The sequence below is a fragment of the Balaenoptera musculus genome, chromosome 5 (assembly GCF_009873245.2).
Source record: "Balaenoptera musculus isolate JJ_BM4_2016_0621 chromosome 5, mBalMus1.pri.v3, whole genome shotgun sequence".
In the NCBI taxonomy this organism is placed as follows: domain Eukaryota; kingdom Metazoa; phylum Chordata; class Mammalia; order Artiodactyla; family Balaenopteridae; genus Balaenoptera; species Balaenoptera musculus.
The window spans coordinates 47,807,098-47,831,803 of record NC_045789.1 but is presented as its reverse complement, the minus strand read 5'-3'; the positions used below and the strand labels follow the sequence as shown (position 1 = coordinate 47,831,803).

Here is a 24,706-nt window from a genome sequence, read left to right as displayed (position 1 = left end):
CACAGGGAACTATATTCAGTATCCTGTAATAAACCGTAAAGGAAAAGAATATGAAAAAGATTGTATGTATGTATAACTGAATCACATTGTTGTACACTTGAAATTAAGACAACACAGTAAATCAACTATGCTTCAATAAAAAAAAGTTTTTTTAAATGAATAGAAAAGAAGAAGAATGTAGGAGAGGAGGCCTTGAGGAGGAAGCCTTGGGCACACCACACAGGACAACAGCCTTCCTTGACGCACTTGGAGGTCTGGCAGGTTATTTTTAACTGCCACATTGTAAAGTCAATGTTTGCACTTTGATAAGTGTCCTGTCCAGTGGCTTGTTCTAAACTCTGGCCTGGGAGGTGACTGGAAGAGTCTAGGAGTGGTGTGTGAGAGGGAAACCGGGTGAGTGAAATATAATAATCCCGTAGCCACCAGCCCTGATATCCCTGACAGATGGAACAATCAGTGTGCATTGTGTTCGCCTGCTTGCATCACCTGGTCATGAGTTGTTGGTGGAATTTGTGGAATGGATTGTTCTCTTGGAGTCACCCAATACCCCCAAACAATGGGCGTACACATTCTTAGTTTTATGTAAGAGCTAATAAGGAATGTTCCGTGCACCTCATCAGAAGCAGGAAGCAGGTGCCTGCCGACCTGCCTTCTTCCTCTCTCTTTCTCCCCCTCCTCCTCCCCACACCCTTCCTCCTCCTCCACTCCTGTCTTTAAGGAAGAAAAGAAGAGGGAGGAAGGGAAAGCAAGATAGACCCATTGGGCAGAGGTCACCGGGAGAATTATGCCACAGGTTGGAGGGAAGATAAGTATGGAAAATAAGGGATACCCTGGGGTTTTCACTTCATAGAATTTGCTTTTATTCCTTTGTTGTTTTTTCTCACTGAATACTCTTCTAGAAAAAAGGCATTAAAGTATGAGGTAACTATTGTGAGGCCCTGCCTTACTCATACGTTCAGATTCAGGAGCTGAGAAAGTCCCCTCTCCAACTGCAACGTTTCAGGGTTTTTCGGTTGCACGTAACACAAAGCCCAACTCAAACTGGGTTAAATAATAAAAGAGATAGATTGACTCAGCACTAGAAAGGTCAGAAACAGTGGTCTCAGAGTCAATTTGATTTAGTAACTTGTCAGACATCTTTTCTTTACCATCTATGGTGACAATTTCAAACTGAGACCGGCTCCATGTTTCAGTGTCCATCTCCAGAGAGAGGAGGCCAGTCCTCAGGGCTGGCTGGTCGCCTATAACCAGCCCCTCTGACCTGGGAAAAGTCATGTGCCAGCTGGCTGAGGCTTGGCTTTCCTGAACCGGTCCCTGCAGTGTGGAGGTGGGCTCACCCGGAGATGCAATCACCAGGGCTGCTTCACAGTGAAGGAAGGATGGCGTGGGTCCTGGGGTGACAACTGCAATGCCCACCACTACGTCTTCTAAAAAGGCCCCTCTGATTCCTGCACTGAGGGTGAAAACTCCTTTAAGAGGGCATCAAGCCTCTCATCCTGAAATTTGAGATAAAATTGAAACAGTAACAGTGAATTTACATTAAAATATATTGAGAGAGTAAGTTTTTACCAACACAAATGTCAATGAGCTGACGAGTAATTTTATTCTCTGTAATTGAATTAAATTAACTCATGAGCCCTAACTTCTACGTGGTAATAGAAAACTAAATTTCTCTAATTCAAGATAAATTCAATTACTTATGGTTTAAATCCTAGCCTTTTTTTAAAAAAAAAAAACACAGGTTAGCTTTTTTTTTTTTTTTTTTTTTTTTATTCTTTTATTCACACACACACACACTGTATTTTATTTTTACAAGACATAAATAGACTGACACCAAGCATTGTACATGGATGACCACAACATAAGCAACAATGATTGCAATTACCAAACATGAAACACACTCATACTATGTCATAATATTGACATTCAGTCCAGTAATCCTCCACTGTAACAGCTCCTTTACTTTGCAGTGAAAATTGATTTGTATATTCTTTGCCTCTGAGTCCTTGTGGGATTTTTTTTTTTTTTAAATTCAGACAGAAAGTCACAAAAATTATACTCATCCTCATCAGTTCACTCAGTCCCATGTAATTAATTTTTTTTTTCATCTTGATCTTTTGTTAGCACTTTTATGAGTTCATCAGTTTTCATTAGAGTTCTGAAAATGCTTATTCATTCAGTTCAGCAGTACAGTCAGTTACCAGAAACCTGTACTTGTCAGAGTCTTTTCCATGAATTTCTTGAAGATGAAACCCTTTTATAGGAACATATTTGCAAAATCATCAGAGTACACCCAGAACTGTCTGTAAATGACAAAAGACTTAAAAATGACCACGGTTAAAGATTTGATGAAAGTTCATAATAATGCAGTTGACAAGAAAATTAGTTATTTCTGAGATATACATTTTAAAGTAATAACTAGGATTATTACTTATAACATTATACCAGAACATATAAGATTTTTAGAAATTTCATGCCTTGCCTTTTTTTAAAAAAAAAAAACACAGGTTAGCTTTTTAAAAAAAATTTATTTATTTACTTTTGGCTGTGTTGGGTCTTCGTTGCTGCGCGCCGGCTTTCTCTTGGTGCAGCAAGCAGGGGCTACTCTTCGTTGCGGTGCACGGGTTTCTCATTGCGGTGGCTTCTCTTGTTGCAGAGCATAGGCTCTAGAGCTCAAGCTCAGTAGTTGTGGTGCGCGGGCTTAGTTGCTCCGCGGCATGTGGGATCTTCCCGGACCAGGGCTCGAACCCGTGTCCCCTGCATTGGCAGGCGGACTCCCAACCACTGCGCCACCAGGGAAATGCCACAGGTTAGCATTTAAACAAACCTCCCTCCACGTGACTTCAAGCCCCCATACATACCCGTAATCTTCTCAGCTCTTCTGCTGGAGAATTTGCCCCTTGCCATGGCAGTCTGCTTTGGGAACGTTTCCTTCCCCAGAACTTTGTAGTAGCTGTAGAAGAAAGAGAATAGGGTCCTTAATACACCATGGCAGGTACCAACCTCCTGAGGGGTTTGAGGAAAGGTGCCTGACAACCCACTCCATCTAGGAGCCAGCAAGGGCATTTCTGATCTGGGCACTACTGGGGGCACTGATTGACCTCGCCAGTGAATCAAGACCAGCAGATGCTCTCCGAGGCTTCAGCACACCATGATGAGAGCCATCAGGATGTGACTCTAGACACAGGAAACCCAGTCCTTGAGTAAATTCTTAGTCAAGTTTTTTCTTCTCTTCCCTCTTTTTTTTTTTTTTTTTTTTTTTTTTTAATTTTCTCCCTAAGAATGATCTTGGTTCCTGGCACTCTTATGTATGACCTTAACATTTAGGGGATGAGCACCTGAGAGGTCCTTCTTGGGAAGAGCCTCTTCTGAGCTGGCTTTGGCTTTGGGCATCTGTCCTCACTGCCACCCACTGCTGATGTCTGTAGTCTACCCCTCCCTGTGGCTTCCAGGTCTATCCACTATAAGGCTGTTCTCAGTCCATTGCCTTTTTCTCAGCCAAACTCTTGCCCCATCTCAGGGAGAAGGGGAGGAGGGGAGCCATGGGAAGACGTTTGCTGCTCTTCTGAGCTGCTCTGATGCTGAAGGAAATGGGGGGGGGGGGCGTCCATCTCAGAGGGTCCCTCTGGCTGGACTTGCCCTGTGGCCATTGCTATTCTGGGATGGCCCTGCATGTTGCCACAGGGCTCTCTGTGAGAATGTTTCCTTGCAGGACTCTCCGTTGGTATGGAGGCACAAGTCTTCCTGCTCCCAGATCCTCAAACCCTTTGGAGGGTATCTCGCCCTCCTACCCCTGCAGTTGGACTTTCCATCAGCCATCCTGACCAATGATTTACTCTCTTGTTCTTTTTCTTGTTTTTCTTTCAGCCCAGCAAAAGCAAAGTTTCTTTGTTTTATTTTTTTAAAATCACCTCTCTGTCAAGTTTGGAGGGAGGGGCAGATTTACGTAATTTTCATTCTTTTAAATCTCTTGGTTATGGTGTAACCCCTACTGTTTAGTAGTTTTGCTCTAGGTCTGGGCATTGACTATAGTCATGTGATTTGGAACCATTTTCTCAGCTTTAACAATGCAATGGAACTTTCTCACAAACTGAACAGAATGGTATACTCAGTTTTATCTCTTACTGATTTTGTTCTTGGAAACACATTTGGCACAATTTCCCCTTTGTTGGGTGGGGATCCTGGTCCAATTCTCTTGAGGTAAGTAGTGATATATAGAGATCGGATATTCACTTTTTTCTTCAGAGATTCTCATTTTTAACATTGAAAAAAAATGGCCTTGTCTGAAAAAGCTTCTGCTTTCAAGACAAACCGGAAGGCATTTAGTAGTAAACAAGAACTGTTTCTGCTGCCAGTAATGGGCCAGTTTTCTAAGGCACAGGTTAAGGAGTTGTTGGGTAAACATTGGGTAAAGTCTGGCTAAATACTTTTAGTGTGGGGTGTTGCAACTTTGTGTCCATGTCCCTTTTTCTGCTGGGGAATCGGCTTCATGAAGAGGCACCTCCAAGTTCTAGGCTCCTTGAACAAGGCCTAGGTCAGCTGCTGTGATGGGCAGCTCACAGCCACAGCTTGACTCTCCATCCTTCATGGTCTTGTTAATAGATACACACCTCTTGCTTCCTTCAATGCTTAACTGAGAGTAAATACCACTGAAATGGGAGGAGTTTCCTTAGGATTAAAACTTGTGTGTAGTTCTGTTATCCTTAACATATTTAGTTGCTTTTCCTCTTTTCTCTGTTGACATTGAATCTAACATTCTAGGTGAGTAAGCAGTAAACACTCACAAGATGAAAAATATGACTTGGAGGAAGAAAACCCAGGGAAAGATTTTGTCTCCAGGTAGAGGGACAAAGCACATGAGATCTTTATCTTTCACACCCATACAAGCTTCTGGTCAACTGAACACAGAACAGGGAGGACCAGACTAACAAGTAAAACTCATATGAGAAGCCCTGCTCACATTTTTTATCTGTATCCTGTGGACGGGGATGGTCACATGTGGGAGGATAGATACTGACTAGCTGGTCTTTGGAGGAATATCCTCCTTATCCTCCTACCAGCTTCTCAGTGGACTCAGATGTATAAAAAGGAAAAATTGCCAGGGAATGTACTTACTTTCCCAGATTACCCTGGGGTACATTAAATTAGCCTGAAGGAGTGATTCCCCATCTTTTTAGTGTAGTAGAGGCTGTGCTGTTTGCTTGGCTTTGCAATTTCCACCTCCAATACCCTCCCACTCAGAGTGACCATACAGTGGAAACTTCCTGCAAGGTAGCCAATGAGATTTCCATTAAAACATTAGTCAAATGGTAACCCTAAAAGCACTGAACATTGAAAATATAATCTAATAGGATAACCCAATAAAGTGAGGGTTTGGCCAATGTCCCAACACCAGCATCACAGAGGGACTCATCTGTAGTCACTCTTAAGATAAAGACAAGTATAATCCATCCTTTGGGGATGTTTGTGAGAATTTTACAATGCCATACATATAATTTGATGGTACACTCTAGTACAGGGTAGTGATTAGGAGCCCAGTTTTTTTTTTTGTTTTTGTTTTTTAAATAAATAAATTTATTTATTTATTTATTTATTTATTTTTGGCTGTGTTGGGTCTTCGTTTCTGCGCGAGGGCTTTCTCTAGTTACGGTGAGCGGGGGTCACTCCTCATCGCGGTGCGCGGGCCTCTCACTATCGCGGCCTCTCCTGTTGCGGAGCACAGGCTCCAGATGCGCAGGTTCAGCAGTTGTGGCTCACGGGCCCAGCTGCTCCGCGGCATGTGGGATCTTCCCAGACCAGGGCCTGAACCCGTGTCCCCTGCATTGGCAGGCAGATTCCCAACCACTGCACCACCAGGGAAGCCCCAGAGCCCAGTTTTTATAGTCACAGCCTTGGGTTTAAAACTCAGCTCAAGGGTGGGTGGTGGTGTGATGAATTGAGAGATTGGGATTGACATATATACACTAATATGTATAAAATAGGTAACTAATAAGAACCTACTGTATTAAGAAAAATAAAATAAGATTAAAAAAACAAAATTAAACTCCACTCAGCCTCATTCTTACCTCAGGCAAGATACTTAACCCTGTCCAAACTCAAGCTCTCCCTCCAATGCACCATGAGAGGTGTACACGTGAGCCAAGAGGCTGGTCCTCTCAGCCCTCAAGGAGGTGCTGTGATGGGAAAAAGATTGGAAACACCGCCATAATCTGAGCTTCCACATCTGTCAGTCATAACTGTTTTATCCTCATGGGGTTGGTTTAAGGCTTAAATGCAGATCCCCCTGCAGTGTGTTCAGTAGAGCACTTAGTGAGTGGTTAACAAATGACAGAATATCCACACAGTCCTTGCCCAGCCCTCCCATTTAGCCAGCATTTGAAAAATGTCTGAAAGGTAATTACCTCCCACTCCATTGCACAAAAAGAATCCTGAAAGCCATGAGCAAGGCCATCAAAGAAATAATTCCTTTCCAGGAAGGTCAATGTTGATGGCCATTGGAACCAACCCCCGCTCTCTCTGTCAACTTGCTCTTGAAGACTTCCTTCTTTTACAGTAAGTAGCTGGAAAGTATAAACACTTCAACCTCCTGTTCCATTGGGAATAAAATAATTTCCTCAAATATGAGAGTCTGCTGCAGTTGATTTTTAATACACAGGAAGAATTAGAGCCAGGCTTTATCTTTCCTCATATAGCAAGTCTTGATGAGCTATCGTTTTGTTTTGTTTTACTTATGGACAACTTATAAGAATTTACTTCACTATTCTGTGCTGACTGCAGGGGTATTATTAGGGTCAGAGAGGTGGCAAGTCTATCTATAAAAGGCAGAAGTATAGTTCACTTGAAATGGACACTTTAAAAACCTAAGGGAGGTTTAGTGATTTCCCAGAGAAACCCAAAGCAGATGTCACTGGAGTCAGAAACCCTTGTTCCCATGACTCTAAAGCCTGTTTTCAGGCTGCTCCCATTGGCTCCAAGAGGCTGGTTTCTCCAGTAGCTCAGCAGATAGGTGACTGTGGGCAAAAGACAGAGGCGAAGAGTCTCTGGGCATCACCTTAAAGAACACTGTTGTCGGGCTTCCCTGGTGGCGCAGTGGTTGAGAATCTGTCTGCCAATGCAGGGGACACGGGTTCAAGCCCTGGTCTGGGAAGATCCCACATGCCGCGGAGCGACTAGGCCCGTGAGCCACAATTGCTGAGCCTGCGCGTCTGGAGCCTGTGCTCCGCAACAAGAGAGGCCGCGATAGTGAGAGGCCCGCGCACCGCGATGAAGAGTGGCCCCCGCTCGCCGCAACTAGAGAAAGCCCTCACACAGAAACGAAGACCCAACACACCCAAAAATAAATACATAAATAAATAAATAAGTTTAAAGGGAAAAAAAAAAAAAGAACACTGTTGTGGAAAAGCCAAGAGTGAGCTCACAACTGGGGCAGGATGTTTAAAAGTAACACACCCTGCACAGGTTTTGTATTTAAAAAAACAAAGTGATAAGCATATAAAGCCACCACCTCTCTTCTTGACCCAATTGGCTGCTTGAATGTAAAAAATAATAACCAAATATACGCACTTAATTGTTTTAAAAGCAGTTTGCACACAATCTGGGAAGCTGTCAGTTAAGTGGCAGTTAAGCGAGTCTTACTTTAGCCAAGTTTTATTTTTGCAACTGCAGACCGCACTCCTGTGTCTGGGTAGTTAGTGTCTTACAGCAGAGATGGGAATCTGGAGAGTGCTTTTCTAATGCCTACTCTGCAACTATTTAGCTCTATGAACCTGGGGAAAATGAAGAAAATCTTGCATCATTATCTACCTATAAAATTATTATTTATAAGGTTCAAGTGTCCATGGAGTGAAATTCAGAGACCTGGGGATCCAGTAAAGGAGATTATGCATAGAAAGACCTGGCCCAGTGTGTGGTATGCAGTAGGTGCACCATAAGATAGTCTTCTGGTGTGAGCGTAGAGCACAGAGTCCCAGGATTTCAGAGCTGGGTGGTGCCTTAGAGGTTATCCCACCTCCTTCATTTGTCTTTGCTTGTCTACTCTGACCCATTGTGCATTGATTTTATAGATTAAACGCTCATGAACTAATCTATTTCTTGCATTTCTAAGCTATTGGGGGTAAGGCATGACCCCCATTGGAGCTCCCAAGTTCAAATATGTGTGATCACTGTGGTCACAGCACGTACCACATGGCAGAGGAATTGTCTTTTTAGTTGTCTCTTTCCCCTTGGCTGAGAATTCCTCGCCATGTGGGGTGTCTCACTATGGGAGCCTCTATTTCCCTGGGACCTAGCAGAACTTCTGACGCAAAGCAGACGCTCAATAACTGTTTATTGTTGTCATTGTTGGTTGGAACGTAAAGAAAGATGTAGCCCAAGCCAATTGAATTTAGACTTACCTGGAGAGACAGTAAGTTGGTAGAAGAGTGGTTTCCTCATGGAGCCTAGACAACGATGGGACACCCAAGGGCAACTTGTCACTGTTACCCGTCAGGGATGGTCAGGATTGTTAGCCCATAGTTTCTCATGATGGTCACAAGAGAAGTGCAATCTCTGATGGGTGCTCTGCCCATTGTCCTGGGTCTTCGTGCCCTAAAGCCAGTCCTGGCTGACCCCTGCAGGCTTCACGTCTCAGTCTTCCCAGTCAGCTGGCTTCTGGTAAGGTGTAGCCAATGGGAGATGGATACTTGGATTGGATGGTGGGAGGAAGGCAGAGTCAGGGTATTTCTCCTGTCTCTTGATCTGAGACAGTGTCTGTGACAACGTTTTGTCTTTTGCATTATATCCTGCCTGCCTTGGTTCCACTGGGCAGACCCCCTGCCCCCTGGGACTGGGGTTGGGTGTAGTGGCTTCCCGCCGTGCCTGGGGAGCTCATCCTTTACCTACACAACCAATTCCCTGTGTTTCGTTCCCTCTGTTTTTAATACTTAGAGTGATTTCCGTTTTCCTAGATTGACTCTGATACGTGAACCATTCTAGCTTCCCACAACTGGCAAGAAATCCATCCAGCAACATGTATTGAACACTTATTTTATGCCACAAACTGTGCTAGGCACTCAGGACACAAAAATGAATAAGGTGTCGTTCCTGCCCTGGAGGAGCTTACAGTCTGATTGAGGAGACGGACATATAAGCTAAGAATCTATGAGGCAGTGAAACAGATTTATTAATGACATTTACGAAGTTCACAGTGGTACATGAGCCTGGAGGGAGACATGACTAACTTGTAGAAAGGGAAAGTCAAGAGGGGAGGGTTTTAAAGAGAAAGTAGTTTCATATGGTGTTAAGACATTATACAGGTTCCGGAAACTGCTAGATTCAAATCCTGCCTCTAACAATTTATTAACTATTGGACTGGAAACAGATGGGTTTTTTTTAAACCTCATTATGTCTCGATGTCCTTATTGGTTAAACGTGAGTAATAATAATAAATACACCATAGTGCTATGTGAAGATTAAACGTCTTAATAGATATAAAGCATTTAGTCCAGTGCCTAACTCATGGCAAGTCCTAAAAAGTATCAGCTATCACCATGATTACTTTTGCTTGAACAGCGAGGGAAGTGTACATGTTCAGCTGCCAATACAGTACCTGGCACACAGTAGGTGCTTAACCAATATTGACTGACTCAACGAATGAACGGACTAAATAAAAAATGGATGAATGAGTTTACTAAGCAAATGGTGAGGGATAGGAAGACAGTCATTCCAGGCACTCGGCAAAAGCTTGGTGGCTTGGAACATCACAAGTCTGATTGGTTTGAATATATGTGTCAGTCTTTTATGAGTTTGATTCATGTGAGGTTTTCTCCTCCGAACTCATCTCTGGCTGCAATGACCAAATCAAGGTCCTGGCCTGCAAAGTTGAACCATCTTCTTCACCTGTGCAAAGGTTCTTCTTTTCAGAGTCAATAAAAACATTCAAGGAAGGCAGTCCTGAACTGGATGTGGTGGTGAGAATAGGGCTGCCAGATTTAGGAAACAAATATACTGGACTTTGAGCTAAATTTGAATTTCAGATAAACAACAAATAATGTCTACACATTAAGACAGTTGTTTTGAAGTCTGTGCCATGCACACATAGTCCATGACCCATCAACATGTTTCTAAAAGGAAAAATTGGCCCTTAATATGACACATGCTCCACTGTCCTTGTTTCAATTTCCTCCTTGGGGACCATGGAAAAGATTTACTCTCTGGCCCAAGTTTTATATAATTCAAGAACCCTATAGCAAGTGGCCTAGGAGGTTTCCAGGTACAGGTCAATATCCTCTCCCCACAGAAGACCATCCTAGTCCTGCCTGGCCTCAGTGGTTTCTCTGGTCTGAACACACACACTGCATTGCCTGTTTCTAATTCATGTTTGTTTGTTTGTTTGTTTTTAATTTTATTTATTTATTTATTGGCTGTGTTGGGTCTTCATTGCTGCACGCGGGCTTTCTCTAGTTGTGGCTAGCGGGGGCTGCTCTTCGTTACGATGCGTGGGCTTCTCATTGTGGTGGCTTCTCTTGTTGCAGAGCACAGGCTCTAGGTGCACGGGCTTCAGTAGTTGCGGCACGCGGGCTCAGTAGTTGTGGCACATGGGCTTAGTTGCTCCGCAGCATGTGGGATCTTCCCGGACCAGGGCTGGAACCCGTGTCCCCTGCATTGGCAGGCGGATTCTTAACCACTGTGCCACCAGGGAAACCCTCTAATTCATGTTTGACACTTGGATATACTACCCACCTTGCAATGCTAGTTATCTTCCTTTTTATAGGCCTTTCATTTTCAGCTAGATCACAAGGGAGTGAAAATCAAATGTTTTTGTATGTTCTGAGCCCAGGACAGAGCAGTTTCTCTCTCTCTCTCCTCTCTCTCTCTCTCTCTCTCTATATATATATATAGACCAGTACATGTAGAAAGAAATTAATATTTTCATTGGATGTTGCTAGCCATCGGAAGGTGTGTTGCCTAATGGATTTGGAGTTAAACTGAGTCTGAATCCCCCATATTTAATACTGGACTTTGGGGCAAATTATTTCACATTCCTCCTTTGTAAAATGGGTGCAATACTAACTGACCTCTCAAGATTGTTATTTGCGTTAAATTGATTAACCTTAGATTAATTAGTACCTGGGAAGCATTTCCAACTGGAAGTTATCGTTATATTGATGGCATTTTTTTTTTTTTTTTTTTTTTTGGCCGCACCTCGGGGCATGCAGGATCTTCGTTCCCCAAGCAGGGGTTGCACCTGTGTTCCCTGCAGTGGAAGCACAGAGTCCTAACCACTAGACCACCAGAGAAGTCCCTATTGATGGCAATTAATAAAACTTAGAGGACTGCTCCATAATATCCTGGCCACCATTTAATTCCCAAACTTCAACTGTCAGAGATAACCAGAATGGATAAGACATTTCAAATTGGCTATTTTATTTAGCTGATTTACCGTTTATAGAAAACTAGCCTACAATAGAAACCGGCCTCTCACTGTTGGGTCATGGTCATTTAATGAATAACCCATCACCATTAAATCAGGAGGGAGAGGTTGACCAGGAGGCACAGCACAAACAATTCCGTATAAGTCTCTTGGTTGTCGCTGCTCCCCCCGCATTCATCTCCATCCTCACAGCACAGTTTTTGAGTGATTGAAGTTAGTTTGAGCAAGGATTCCAAACAGGGGAAAGCAAATACGTAAGTCAGAGGTCAGGGGAGAAGAACAGGCCGGGGCGAGGAAGAAATGCCGAGCTGATAACTGAAAGATAATGAATGTGGGGATGGGTTACGACAGCATAGTAACAGGGGGAGCCGGACACCCCAAGCTTCCTTAGGCATCTGTGCGAGACCCAGGCTTACAACTCATCATTAAAGGTCTATAGAGCGCGGATTTCTAAATATTTGGGCCACCCAGCATGGACTTTTGGAAATGGCACTGTTGAGTAAAGCCATTAACAAATCACTTTCCTTCCATTTCCTTCACTGACTGGACCTTCTGTTTATGCCTCCTTAGCAACTGGAAGGGGTAAATTTGCTGACAAGCATCTGGGTGCAGTGTGCCACTTGATGGAATTTTTATCATGCAAAAGTGATCCCAGATGATTACTTGAGAGATTGCCAGGAATCTCTGGAATCTAATTAACCCACAGTTGAGCACACAGAAGAAGTTTCATTTTAGGGTAGAGTCAAGGTGAAGAATTTGTAAAAATAAGCCATATTGATTTCCTTACTATTGCAAATATTTGAATTTTGTAATGGGCATCAATTCCCAACTTGTTCTCAACTAAATAGGAAGCTGGATATCTGTGATGTCGTGGGCCAAGGATAGGTTTTGAGGTTCGATTTTTGATTGGATACCAAGCTCTACCATTTACTAGAGATTTGTTAGGGTTATGACTTAATGCCCCTGTACCTTTGTTATCTCATCTGTAAAATGGATATATAATCATCCTCATCCTGTAGGTTGAGAATTAAGCCAAATAATAAGCAACTAGACCCTGGCCTTTAGGAGAACCTCAAAGTTTAAATATCCTTTTTCTTTTCTCTTCTTTCTCTTATTCCAACCTCCCCTAACCCTGCCCCAGCAATTTTCTGATTTGGAAAATCAGAATCAGTTTAGGCTTTGCTAAACTTCTGAAAAATGCAGGAGACCTGAAGGAGAGGAGGGAGCAAACCGTGTGGCTGCCTGGTCTTTGCATCGAGACTTTGAATCAAGTGCAAAGACCATGTAGTACATGTGTTCTTGGACAGTTCAGGGAATCTCAGCAAAGCCAGGGTGGCTGAAGTAGAGTTACCCCAAGGGAGAGTGATAAAAGAAAGGTCGAGGAGATACAGAGGGGCAGGTTGTAGGATTGCGTAAGGCCTGGAAGGCCATTAAGAGGACTTGAGCTTTTACTCTAAGTGGGTTGGGAAACCATTAGATGGTGCTATGCTGAAGAGTGACATGTTTGACTTAATTTTATTTTTTTTTTATTTTTATTTTTTTTTATTCACACACACACACACTGTATTTTATTTTTACAAGACATAAATAGACTGACACCAAGCATTGTACATGGATGACCACAACAAAAGCAACAATGATTGCAATTACCAAACATGAAACACACTCATACTATGTCATAATATTGACATTCAGTCCAGTAATCCTCCACTGTAACAGCTCCTTTACTTTGCAGTGAAAATTGATTTTTATATTCTTTGCCTCTGAGTCCTTGTGGGATTTTTTTTTTTTTTTTAAATTCAGACAGAAAGTCACAAAAATTATACTCATCCTCATCAGTTCACTCAGTCCCATGTAATTAATTTTTTTTTCATCTTGATCTTTTGTTAGCACTTTTATGAGTTCATCAGTTTTTCATTAGAGTTCTGAAAATGCTTATTCATTCAGTTCAGCAGTACAGTCAGTTACCAGAAACCTGTACTTGTCAGAGTCTTTTCCATGAATTTCTTGAAGATGAAACCCTTTTATAGGAACATATTTGCAAAATCATCAGAGTACACCCAGAACTGTCTGTAAATGACAAAAGACTTAAAAATGACCACGGTTAAAGATTTGATGAAAGTTCATAATAATGCAGTTGACAAGAAAATTAGTTATTTCTGAGATATACATTTTAAAGTAATAACTAGGATTATTACTTATAACATTATACCAGAACATATAAGATTTTTAGAAATTTCATGTAATGTCTGAAACATTTATATTAACATATTTCCATACATATTTCCATACAAATACAAATATAAGATTTTTAGAAATTTCATGTAATGTCTGAAACATTTATATTAACATATTTCCATACATATTTCCATACAAATACAAATATAAGATTTTTAGAAATTTCATGTAATGTCTGAAACATTTATATTAACATATTTCCATACATATTTCCATACAAATACAAATATAAGATTTTTAGAAATTTCATGTAATGTCTGAAACATTTATATTAACATATTTCCATACAAATAACCCAATGAAAGTTTAGTATTAGTTGTTTTGTTTGTTTTTTTATACTGCAGGTTCTTATTAGGCATCAGTTTCATACACATCAGTGTATACATGTCAATCCCAATTGCCCAATCCAGCACACCACCATCCCCACCTCACCGCAGTTTTCCCCCCTTGGTGTCCATATGACCATTCTCTACATTTGTGGCTCAACTTCTGCCCTGCAAACTGGCTCATCTGTACCATTTTTCTAGGTTCCGCATACATGCATTAATATACGATATTTGTTTTTCTCTTTCTGACTTACTTCACTCTGTATGACAGTCTCTAGATCCATCCATGTCTCAACAAATGACTCAATTTCGTTCCTTTTTATGGCTGAGTAATATTCCATTGTATATATGTACCACAACTTCTTTATCCATTCGTCTGTTGATGGGCATTTAGGTTGCTTCCATGACCTGGCTATTGTAAATAGTGCTCCAATGAACATTCGGGTGCATGTGTCTTTTCGAATTACGGTTTTCTCTGGGTATATGCCCAGTAGTGGGATTGCTGGGTCATATGGTAATTCTATTTTTAGTTTTTTAAGGAACCTCCATACTGTTCTCCATAGTGGCTGTATCAATTTACATTCCCACCAACAGTGCAAGAGGGTTCCCTTTTCTCCACACCCTCTCCAGCATTTGTTGTTTGTAGATTTTCTGATGATGCCCATTCTAACAGGAGTGAGGTGATACCTCATTGTAGTTTTGATTTGCATTTCTCTAATAATTAGTGATGTTGAGCATCTTTTCATGTGCTTCGTGGCCATCTGTATGTCTTCTTTGGAGAAATGTCTATTTAGGTCTTCTGCCCATTTTTGGATTGGGGTGTTTGTTTCTTTGATATTGAGCTGAATGAGCTGTTTATATATTTTGGAGATTAATCCTTTGTCCGTTGATTCATTTGCAAATATTTTCTCCCATTCTGAGGGTTGTCTTTTCGTCTTGTTTATGGTTTCCTTTGCTGTGCAAAAGCTTTGAAGTTTCATTAGGTCCCATTTGTTTATTTTTGTTTTTATTTCCATTACTCTAGGAGGTAGATCAAAAAAGATCTTGCTGTGATTTATGTCAAAGAGTGTTCTTCCTATGTTTTCCTCTATGAGTTTTATAGTGTCCAGTCTTATATTTAGGTCTCTAATCCATTTTGAGTTTATTTTTGTGTATGGTGTTAGGGAGTATTCTAATTTCATTCTTTTACATGTAGCTGTCCAGTTTTCCCAGCACCACTTATTGAAGAGACTGTCTTTTCTCCATTGTATATCTTTGCCTCCTTTGTCATAGATTAGTTGACCATAGGTGCGTGGGTTAATCTCTGGGCTTTCTATCTTGTTCCATTGATCTATGTTTCTGTTTTTGTGCCAGTACCATACTGTCTTGATTACTGTAGCTTTGTAGTATAGTCTGAAGTCAGGGAGTCTGATTCCTCCAGCTCCATTTTTTTGCCTCAAGACTGCTTTGGCTATTCGGGGTCTTTTGTGTCTCCATACAAATTTTAAGATGATTTGTTCTAGCTCCGTAAAAAATGCCATTGGTAATTTGATAGGGATTGCATTGAATCTGTAGATTGCTTTGGGTAGTATACTCATTTTCACAATGTTGATTCTTCCAATCCAAGAACATGGTATATCTCTCCATCTGTTGGTATCATCTTTAATTTCTTTCATCAGTGTCTTATAGTTTTCTGCATACAGGTCTTTCGTCTCCCTAGGTAGGTTTATTCCTAGGTATTTTATTCTTTTTGTTGCAATGGTAAATGGGAGTGTTTCCATAATTTCTCTTTCAGATTTTTCATCATTAGTGTATAGGAATGCAAGAGATTTCTGTGCATTAATTTTGTATCCTGCAACTTTACCATATTCATTAATCAGCTCTAGCAGTTTTCTGGTGGCAGTTTTAGGATTCTCTATGTATAGTATCATGTCATCCGCAAACAGTGACAGTTTTACTTCTTCTTTTCCAATTTGTATTCCTTTAATTTGTTTTTCTTCTCTGATTGCCGTGGCTAGGACTTCCAGAACTATGTTGAATAATAGTGGTGAGAGTGGACATCCTTGTCTCGTTCCTGATCTTAGAGGAAATGCTTTCAGTTTTTCACCATTGAGAATGATGTTTGCTGTGGGTTTGTCATATATGGCCTTTATTATGTTGAGGTAGGTTCCCTCTATGCCCACTTTCTGGAGAGTTTTTATCAGAAATGGGTGTTGAATTTTGTCAAAAGCTTTTTCTGCATCTATTGAGATGATCATATGGTTTTTATTCTTCAATTTGTTAATATGGTGTATCACATTGATTGATTTGCGTATATTGAAGAATCCTTGCATCCCTGGGATAAATCCCACTTGATCGTGGTGTATGATCCTTTTAATGTGTTGCTGGATTCTGTTTGCTAGTATTTTGTTGAGGATTTTTGCATCTATATTCATCAATGATATTGGTCTGTAATTTTCTTTTTTTGTAGTGTCTTTGTCTGGTTTTGGTATCAGGGTGATGGTGGCCTCATAGAATGAGTTTGGGAGTGTTCCTTCCTCTGCAATTTTTTGGAAGAGTTTGAGAAGGATGGGTGTTAGCTCTTCTCTAAATGTTTGATAGAATTCACCTGTGAAGCCATCTGGTCCTGGACTTTTGTTTGTTGGAAGATTTTTAATCACAGTTTCAATTTCATTACTTGTGATTGGTCTGTTCATATTTTCTGTTTCTTCCTGATTCAGTCTGGGAAGGTTATACCTTTCTAAGAATTTGTCCATTTCTTCCAGGTTGTCCATTTTATTGGCATAAAGTTGCTTGTAGTAGTCTCTTAGGATGCTTTGTATTTCTGTGGTGTCTGTTGTAACTTCTCCTTTTTCATTTCTGATTTTATTGATTTGAGTCCTCTCCCTCTTTTTCTTGATGAGTCTGGCTAATGGCTTATCAATTTTGTTTATCTTCTCAAAGAACCAACTTTTAGTTTTATTGATCTTTGCTATTGTTTTCTTTGTTTCTATTTCATTTATTTCTGCTCTGATCTTTATGATTTCTTTCCTTCTGCTAACTTTGGGTTTTGTTTGTTCTTCTTTCTCTAGTTTCTTTAGGTGTAAGGTTAGATTGTTTACTTGAGATTTTTCTTGTTTCTTTAGGTAGGCTTGTATAGCTATAAACTTCCCTCTTAGAACCGCTTTTGCTGCATCCCATAGGTTTTGGGTCATCGTGTTTTCATTGTCATTTGTCTCTAGGTATTTTTTGATTTCCTCTTTGATTTCTTCAGTGATCTCTTGGTTATTTAGTAACGTATTGTTTAGCCTCCATGTGTTTGTCCTTTTTACGTTTTTTTCCCTGTAATTCATTTCTAATCTCATAGCGTTGTGGTCAGAAAAGATGCTTGATATGATTTCAATTTTCTTAAATTTACTGAGGCTTGATTTGTGACCCAAGATGTGATCTATCCTGGAGAATGTTCCGTGCGCACTTGAGAAGAACGTGTAATCTGCTGTTTTTGGATGGAATGTCCTATATATATCAATTAAATCTATCTGGTCTATTGTGTCATTTAAAGCTTCTGTTTCCTTATTTATTTTCATTTTGTATGATCTGTCCATTGGTGTAAGTGAGGTGTTAAAGTCCCCCACTATTATTGTGTTACTGTCGATTTCCTCTTTTATAGCTGTTAGCAGTTGCCTTATGTATTGAGGTGCTCCTATGTTGGGTGCATATATATTTATAATTGTTATATCTTCTTCTTGGATTGATCCCTGGATCATTATGTAGTGTCCTTCCTTGTCTCTTGTAACATTCTTTATTTTAAAGTCTATTTTATCTGATATGAGTATAGCTACTCCAGCTTTCTTTTGATTTCCATTTGCATGGAATATCTTTTTCCATCCCCTCACTTTCAGTCTGTATGTGTCCCTAGGTCTAAAGTGGGTCTCTTGTAGACAGCATATATATGGGTCTTGTTTTTGTATCCATTCAGCCAGTCTATGTCTTTTGGTTGGGGCATTTAATCCATTCACGTTTAAGGTAATTACCGATATGTATGTTCCTATGACCATTTTCTTAATTGTTTTGGGTTTGTCTTTGTAGGTCCTTTTCTTCTCTTGTGTTTCCCACTTAGAGAAGTTCCTTTAGCATTTGTTGTAGAGCTGGTTTGGTGGTGCTGAATTCTCTTAGCTTTTGCTTGTCTGCAAAGCTTTTGATTTCTCCATCAAATCTAAATGAGATCCTTGCCGGGTAGAGTAATCTTGGTTGTAGGTTCTTCCCTTTCATCACTTTAAGTATATCATGCCACTCCCTTCTGGCTTGCAGAGTTTCTGCTGAGAAATCAGCTGTTAACCTTATGGGAGTTCCCTTGTATGTTATTTGTCGTTTTTCCCTTGCTGCTTTCAATAATTTTTCTTTGTCTTTAATTTTTGCCACTTTGATTACTATGTGTCTCGGCGTGTTTCTCCTTGGGTTTATTCTGTATGGGACTCTCTGCACTTCCTGGACTTGGGTGGCTATTTCCTTTCCCATGTTAGGGAAGTTTTCGACTATAATCTCTTCAAATATTTTCTCTGGTCCTTTCTCTCTCTCTTCTCCTTCTGGGACCCCTATAATGCGAATGTTGTTGCGTTTAATGTTGTCCCAGAGGTCTCTTAGGCTGTTTTCATTTCTTTTCATTCTTTTTTCTTTAGTCTGTTCTGCAGCAGTGAATTCCACCATTCTGTCTTCCAGGTCACTTATCCGTTCTTCTGCCTCAGTTATTCTGCTATTGATTCCTTCTAGTGTAGTTTTCATTTCAGTTATTGTATTGGTGATCTCTGTTTGTTTGTTCTTTAATTCTTCTAGGTCTTTGTTAATCATTTCTTGCATCTTCTCAATCTTTGCCTCCATTCTTATTCCGAGGTCCTGGATCATCTTCACTATCATTATTCTGAATTCTTTTTCTGGAAGGTTGCCTATCTCCACTTCATTTAGTTGTTTTTCTGGGGTTTTTTCTTGTTCCTTCATCTGGTGCATAGCCCTCTGCCTTTTCATCTTCTCTATCTTTCTGTAACTGTGGTTTTTGGTCCACAGGCTGCAGGATCGTAGTTTTTCTTGCTTCTGTTGTCTGCCCTCTGGTGGTTGAGGCTATCTAAGAGGCTTGATGGGAGGCTCTGGTGGTGGGTAGAGCTGACTGTTGCTGTGGCGGTCAGAGCTCAGTAAAACCTTAATCCACTTGACTGTTGATGGGTGGGGCTGGGTTCCCTCCCTGTTGCTGTGGCGGTCAGAGCTCAGTAAAACCTTAATCCACTTGACTGTTGATGGGTGGGGCTGGGTTCCCTCCCTGTTGGTTGTTTTGCCTGAGGCAACCCAACACTGGAGCCTACCGGTGCTCTTTGGTGGGGTCAATGGCAGACTCTGGGAGGGCTCACGCCAAGGAGAACTTCCCAGAGCCTCTGCTGCCAGTGTCCTTATCCCCACGGTGAAACAGAGCCACCACTCGCCTCTGCAGGAGACCCCCCAACACCAGCAGGTAGGTCCGGTTCAGTCTCCCCCAGGGTCACTGCTCCTTCCCCTGGGTCCCGATGCACACATTACTTTATGTGTGCCCTCCAAGAGTGGGGTCTCTGTTTCCCCCAGTCCTGTCAAAGTCCTGCAATCAATTCCCTCTAGGCTTCAAAGTCTGATTCTCTAGGAATTCCTCCTCCTGTTGCCGGACCCCCAGGTTGGGAAGCCTGACGTGGGGCTCAGAACCTTCACTCCAGTGGGTGGAATTCTGTGGTATAAGTGTTCGCCAGTCTGTGAGTCACCCACCCAGCAGTTATGGGATTTGATTTTACTCTGATTGCGCCCCTCCTACCGTCTCACTGTGGCTTCTCCTCTGTCCTTGGACGCGGGGTATCCTCCTTGGTGAAGTCCAGGGTCTTCCTGTCAATGATTGTCCAGCAGCCAGTGGTGATTCTGGTGCTCTCGCAAGAGGGAGTGAGAGCACGTCCTTCTACTCCGCCATCTTGGTTAATCTCCTCTTGACTTAATTTTAAAATGATCACTCTGGCTGCTGTGCTGAAAATACATTATGCGACATATATTAAATCACCGCATCGTACACGTTAAACTTACGTATGTTGTATGTCAGTAATATCTTGATAAAGCTGGGAAAAATTAAAAAGAAAGGAAGGAAGAAAATACTTTATGGAGTAGGGATGTGGAATGAGTAGACGGGGCACGAGGGCAGAAGCAGTCGCACCAGTTAGGATCCCACTAAATATCCAGCTGAGAGATGGTGGCAGGTCAGAGCAGGTCAGTAGCAGTGTAGATGGTGAGAAGTGGTCAGATTGTGAACATATTTTTGAGGTAGTAATTTAGGCTTTGCTGATAGATTCAGCGTCTAATGTGAAAGAGACTTCTTAAGGTTTTTGGTCTGAGAAATTGGAAGATGGTGATGCTATTTGCCATAAAAGAGGTTCAGGGGGAACACCAGGAGTTTAATTTTAGCCTTGTAAAATTTGAGATGCCAAATAAATATCCAACAGCAGGCAATTAGATATATGAGCCCGCAAAACAGAAATAGAGACACAGACGTAGAGAACAAACGTATGAATACCAAGGGGGGAAAGGGGTGGTGGTGGGATGAACTGGGAGATTGGAATTGACATATATACACTATTGACACTATGTATAAAGTAGATAACTAATGAGAACCTACTGTATAGCTCAGGGAACTCTACTCAGTGCTCTGTGGTGACCTAAAGGAAAGGAAATCCAAAAAAGAGGGGATATGTATACAGAGAGCTGATTCACTTTGCTGTACAGTAGAAACTAACACAACATTGTAAAGCAACTATGCCCCAATACAAATTAATTATTAAAAAAAAAATATGAGCCTGAAGTTCAGATGAGATGCAGGCTATAGAGAGAAAAGGGAATATAGCTGGAGGAAGATGTAGGATTGGAAGGTTGCTTTTTTTAACATGGGAGAAATAATAGAATGTTTTTCAGTAATGAGAATAATCCAATAGAGTGGGAAAATGTGTTAATGCCTGGGAGGGGACAATGGTTGGAATAGAGCTTATGAGTAGATGATAAAGGATGGGATCTTGGGCACAAAAGGGACCATCACTATAGCTGGTCCAGCCCTAGCAACAAAAAAGATGATAAAGTAAATAGAGAAGTCCATGTGGCGGTATGAGTTTGGGGCATTGTCTTCTGATTGCATCCCTTTTCTTGGTGAAATAGGAAGCAAAGTCAGTGTGAGGTTGGTGGTGAAGGGTTGAAGTTGACAAAGCTATGAAATTGACCAGGGAAGTGGAAGAAAGAATGGCTTTGGGGATTGTCGAGTGAATGGGTTTAGCATTGCCAGGTAGCATTAAGGGCTGACTTGAGGTTGAAGGTCGTGGATTTAAACTGAGACCAGCTACTTTCAACTGTGCAGATAAAAGTGTGGTGTAGATGGGGAGCTTGATTCTACCAAGTCTGGGGTTTTGCCAGGTGAGTATGAGGAAGAAAGAGAAGAGCAAAAGAGTTGATGGTTTATGAAAATGACTGACTATAATGATAGTCCATGGACATTAAGATGGATAAGGAAGGAAGTGAGCACTTCCTTGAAATGGGTGAGAAACAGTGAAAGAGCCATAGGAACAATGAATGGAATCAAAAAACTGCTGGAGTCAGAGTATCAGAACAAATGAACTGAAAAGAGAGGAGAGGGAATGCAAATCGAAACCACACGAGATATCATTTCATACCCACCTGGATGTCTGTAATAACAGAGACAAACAATAAGTGTTGAGGAGGATGTAGAAAAGTTGGAACCCTCATTCACAGCTGATGGGATTATAAAATAGTGCAGTGACTTTGGAAAACAGTCTGGCAGTTCCTCAAAATGTTAAACATAGGTTACCATATGACCCAGCAATTCCACTCCTAGGCACAGACCCAAGAGAAATGAATGCACACATCACATAAAAAGTTTTACACAAATGTTTATTGCAGCATTATTCATAATAGCCCTAAAGTGGAAATAACCCAAATGTCTATCAACTGGTGAATAGATAAATAGAGTATTATTTGGCAATAAAAAGGAATGAAGTTCTGATACTTCATTGTGCTACAATTTGGATAAATCTTGAAAACATGCTAAGTGAAAGGAACTAGGCACAAAAGACCATGTATTGTATGATATGAAATATTCAAAATACACAAATAAATAGAGACACCAAGTAGATTGGTGGTTGCCTAGACTGGGACCAATGGGAGAATTGGGGAATTGGGGGTGGTGGTGGTGAAGGCTAATAGGTATGGTGTCTTTTGGGGGGAGGTGATTAAAATATTCTAAAGTTGATTGTGGTAATAGTTGTACAACTCTTTGAATACACTACATTGAATTGATCACTTTAAAAGACTGAATTTTATAGTATATGAATTACATGTCAATAAAGCTGTTATAAAAAAAAAAAAAGATAGGAGGAGGTGGTCAGAGAGTGGGATGCTTGAAATTGGGATTATGGAGGGTTTGCACATAGGTAATGACACAGCTAGGGTCTGACCGTGGAAGCGAGTAGCCACGAGGGCTTGGAGGAGGGAGTTAAGGAGGACAGAGGATCGTCTGAGGTTATGGGCATCGTGTGTTCTGGTAGGAGTAATGTTGGTGAGAGGCTGACAGTGAGCCAGGGCTAAAGATCTTCAGGGAATGAGGAGGAGGGACCTGAGGGTTTGCAGATGACAGCAACAAGGAAGCATCATAGCAGGTGGGAATCTGGTGGCAGGCAGTTCAAATCTGGGGTTGGCTGTGGTGGGGTTAGAAAGACTGTACTGGAATTTGGGTATTTGTGAAGGACAAAGTATCCTTAAGTGTTAAGGGACAATTGTACTTTTCCTTCATTCATTTATTCATTCATGCAACACATATTTATGCTTTTTCTGGCACCTTTGTCTATTCATTTGGCCTTCTCTGTGGATGCAGCCAAGCACGGCAGAGCTAACTCTTAGGAGGGCTGCAGTGTTCCAGCTGTTGTATGATGGGGTCCTTTCAAGGTGTTTCCCCAGAATCTGTTGCTCACTAGTCAAGTGGAGAACTATAGTGACCAGTATGTAACTTTCCTTGATCACTGATATCACATTGGCCTTCTCTGTTGTTTAGTTACACGAACACAACGACGGCTTTATTTTTTTGAAAGGGTAGGGTGCTGCTTGTTTTATAGTTGGGTGGGCGAATGTGTGATGGGTTTTGGCTTTGGACAGATCTGGGTTTGGATTTTGGCTCTGCTATTTATAACTTTGTGACCTTGGGCAGCTTATTTAATCTTCTGGGTCTTAGTTTTGTTGTCAACAAAATACCTACCTCATAAGTGTTGGTGAGAATTAAATGATATTATACGTGTCAAGCTCCTAACAGATAGTAGGCAGACCAAAGATGTTCTTTTCCTTCTGTTTTCATTCTTTTGCCTTTCTGCTGATGTTGCTTCTTCTGTTTTATTTCCAGCTTTTAGCAGTTCTAGTGTCTGTCTTCTAATCAGAAGCCTTCTTCTAGGGATGGTGGAAGTTATCGAGCCAACTTCCAGATTGGTGTAGAGGCACTCTAATAATTTACTTTATGTGTCTCAAAGTGTTTCATAAAACTTTTCTAATCCTAACCTTTGAAATAACCTGTGAGGTATATGAAAGAGATATTAGTATTCCTAATTTTCAGAAGAGAATATAAAGTACTGAGAGAAACTAACAATTACTGGGTATTTACTGAATGGCATTTTTCTAAACACTTTACATGCATTAACTTAATCCTCACAACCATCCCATGAAGGGTATTATTAACCTTACCTCACAGACAGGGAGACAGGCACAGAGAGGTCAAATAACTTGTTGAAGGTCACATAGCTTCCAAGCATGGGGGCAGGATTTGAACCCGGGCAGTATGGTTCCAGAGCTTAATCACTATATGGCTCTGGTAGAAGATAAGTAAATAAATCATTGTTCAGAACTCCTGAGTGAAGAAATCCTGTGGCCAGTTCCTTTTCAGGTATCATTCTGGCCTCGGAGTGTTATGCAGCTTGAAAATGTTGGTAGTTCAAAACGGTGACTAATAGAATACTATTATTATCTTGTATAGGAGGTGAGCTTGTGTGAGTTTTGTTACCCGGTGTCCTTCTAGCTCAGCCAACCCTGAGAATTCTTTTGCAGAGACAAGATAATAGTAATAAGAATAGCCACCCTTGTCACCCTACCATTCTGCTTGTTGCAAGTTAAGCTTTCTTTATTTTTTTTAACTTTTTATTTATTTATTTTTTGCTAAAGCTTTCTTAATATCATAAATCTAAAAACCTAGAGGAATCTTTGGGAAACAAAGTTCATGAGGTTAAAATGAATGTCATACTGTTTTCTCTGGCTCAGGTGGACTTTTCCTTAGGAAGCAGAAGGATATCTGGCCTAAGACTGAACCATTAGGCACCCATGAAACTCATCCTAGAACAGTAGAACTAAGGCATCTTTACTAAGTGCTAGAGATCTGACAGCTAAGGCACTTTTTGTAGGAGTGGATGCTCAAACATTCGAAACATCTAGACATCTGTCATTTTTCTTCTTGCTGCCCCTGATTTTAGTTTTTGACCACTAGAATTTCTTCCAGACCCAAGAGTAGAAAAAAAAGAGAAGATGAAACTAAAGCCTGATCATTTGAGTATGTCAGAAAGTTCGATATAAATTGGATAAAGGAAGAGTTGGAAATTGTTATCTAAAATGAGATAAAGCATGTATGTTTCATATGTGTGTCCATGTATATATGCTTGTTGGCTTGTGATTCCCATTCCTATTT

General features: G+C 41.0%; 1 protein-coding gene and 1 non-coding gene across 2 annotated transcripts in view; one reads left to right on the top strand and one right to left on the bottom strand.

The window, feature by feature from the left end:
* The window catches only part of SHROOM3 (shroom family member 3), a 320,936-nt gene that overhangs the window by 84,589 nt on the left and 211,641 nt on the right, over positions 1–24,706 (top strand). The window lies entirely within an intron of this gene.
* LOC118896206 lies at positions 3,061–3,188 on the bottom strand. The gene has a single exon (XR_005020115.1). It is a non-coding gene; the product is annotated as a small nucleolar RNA SNORA3/SNORA45 family (small nucleolar RNA).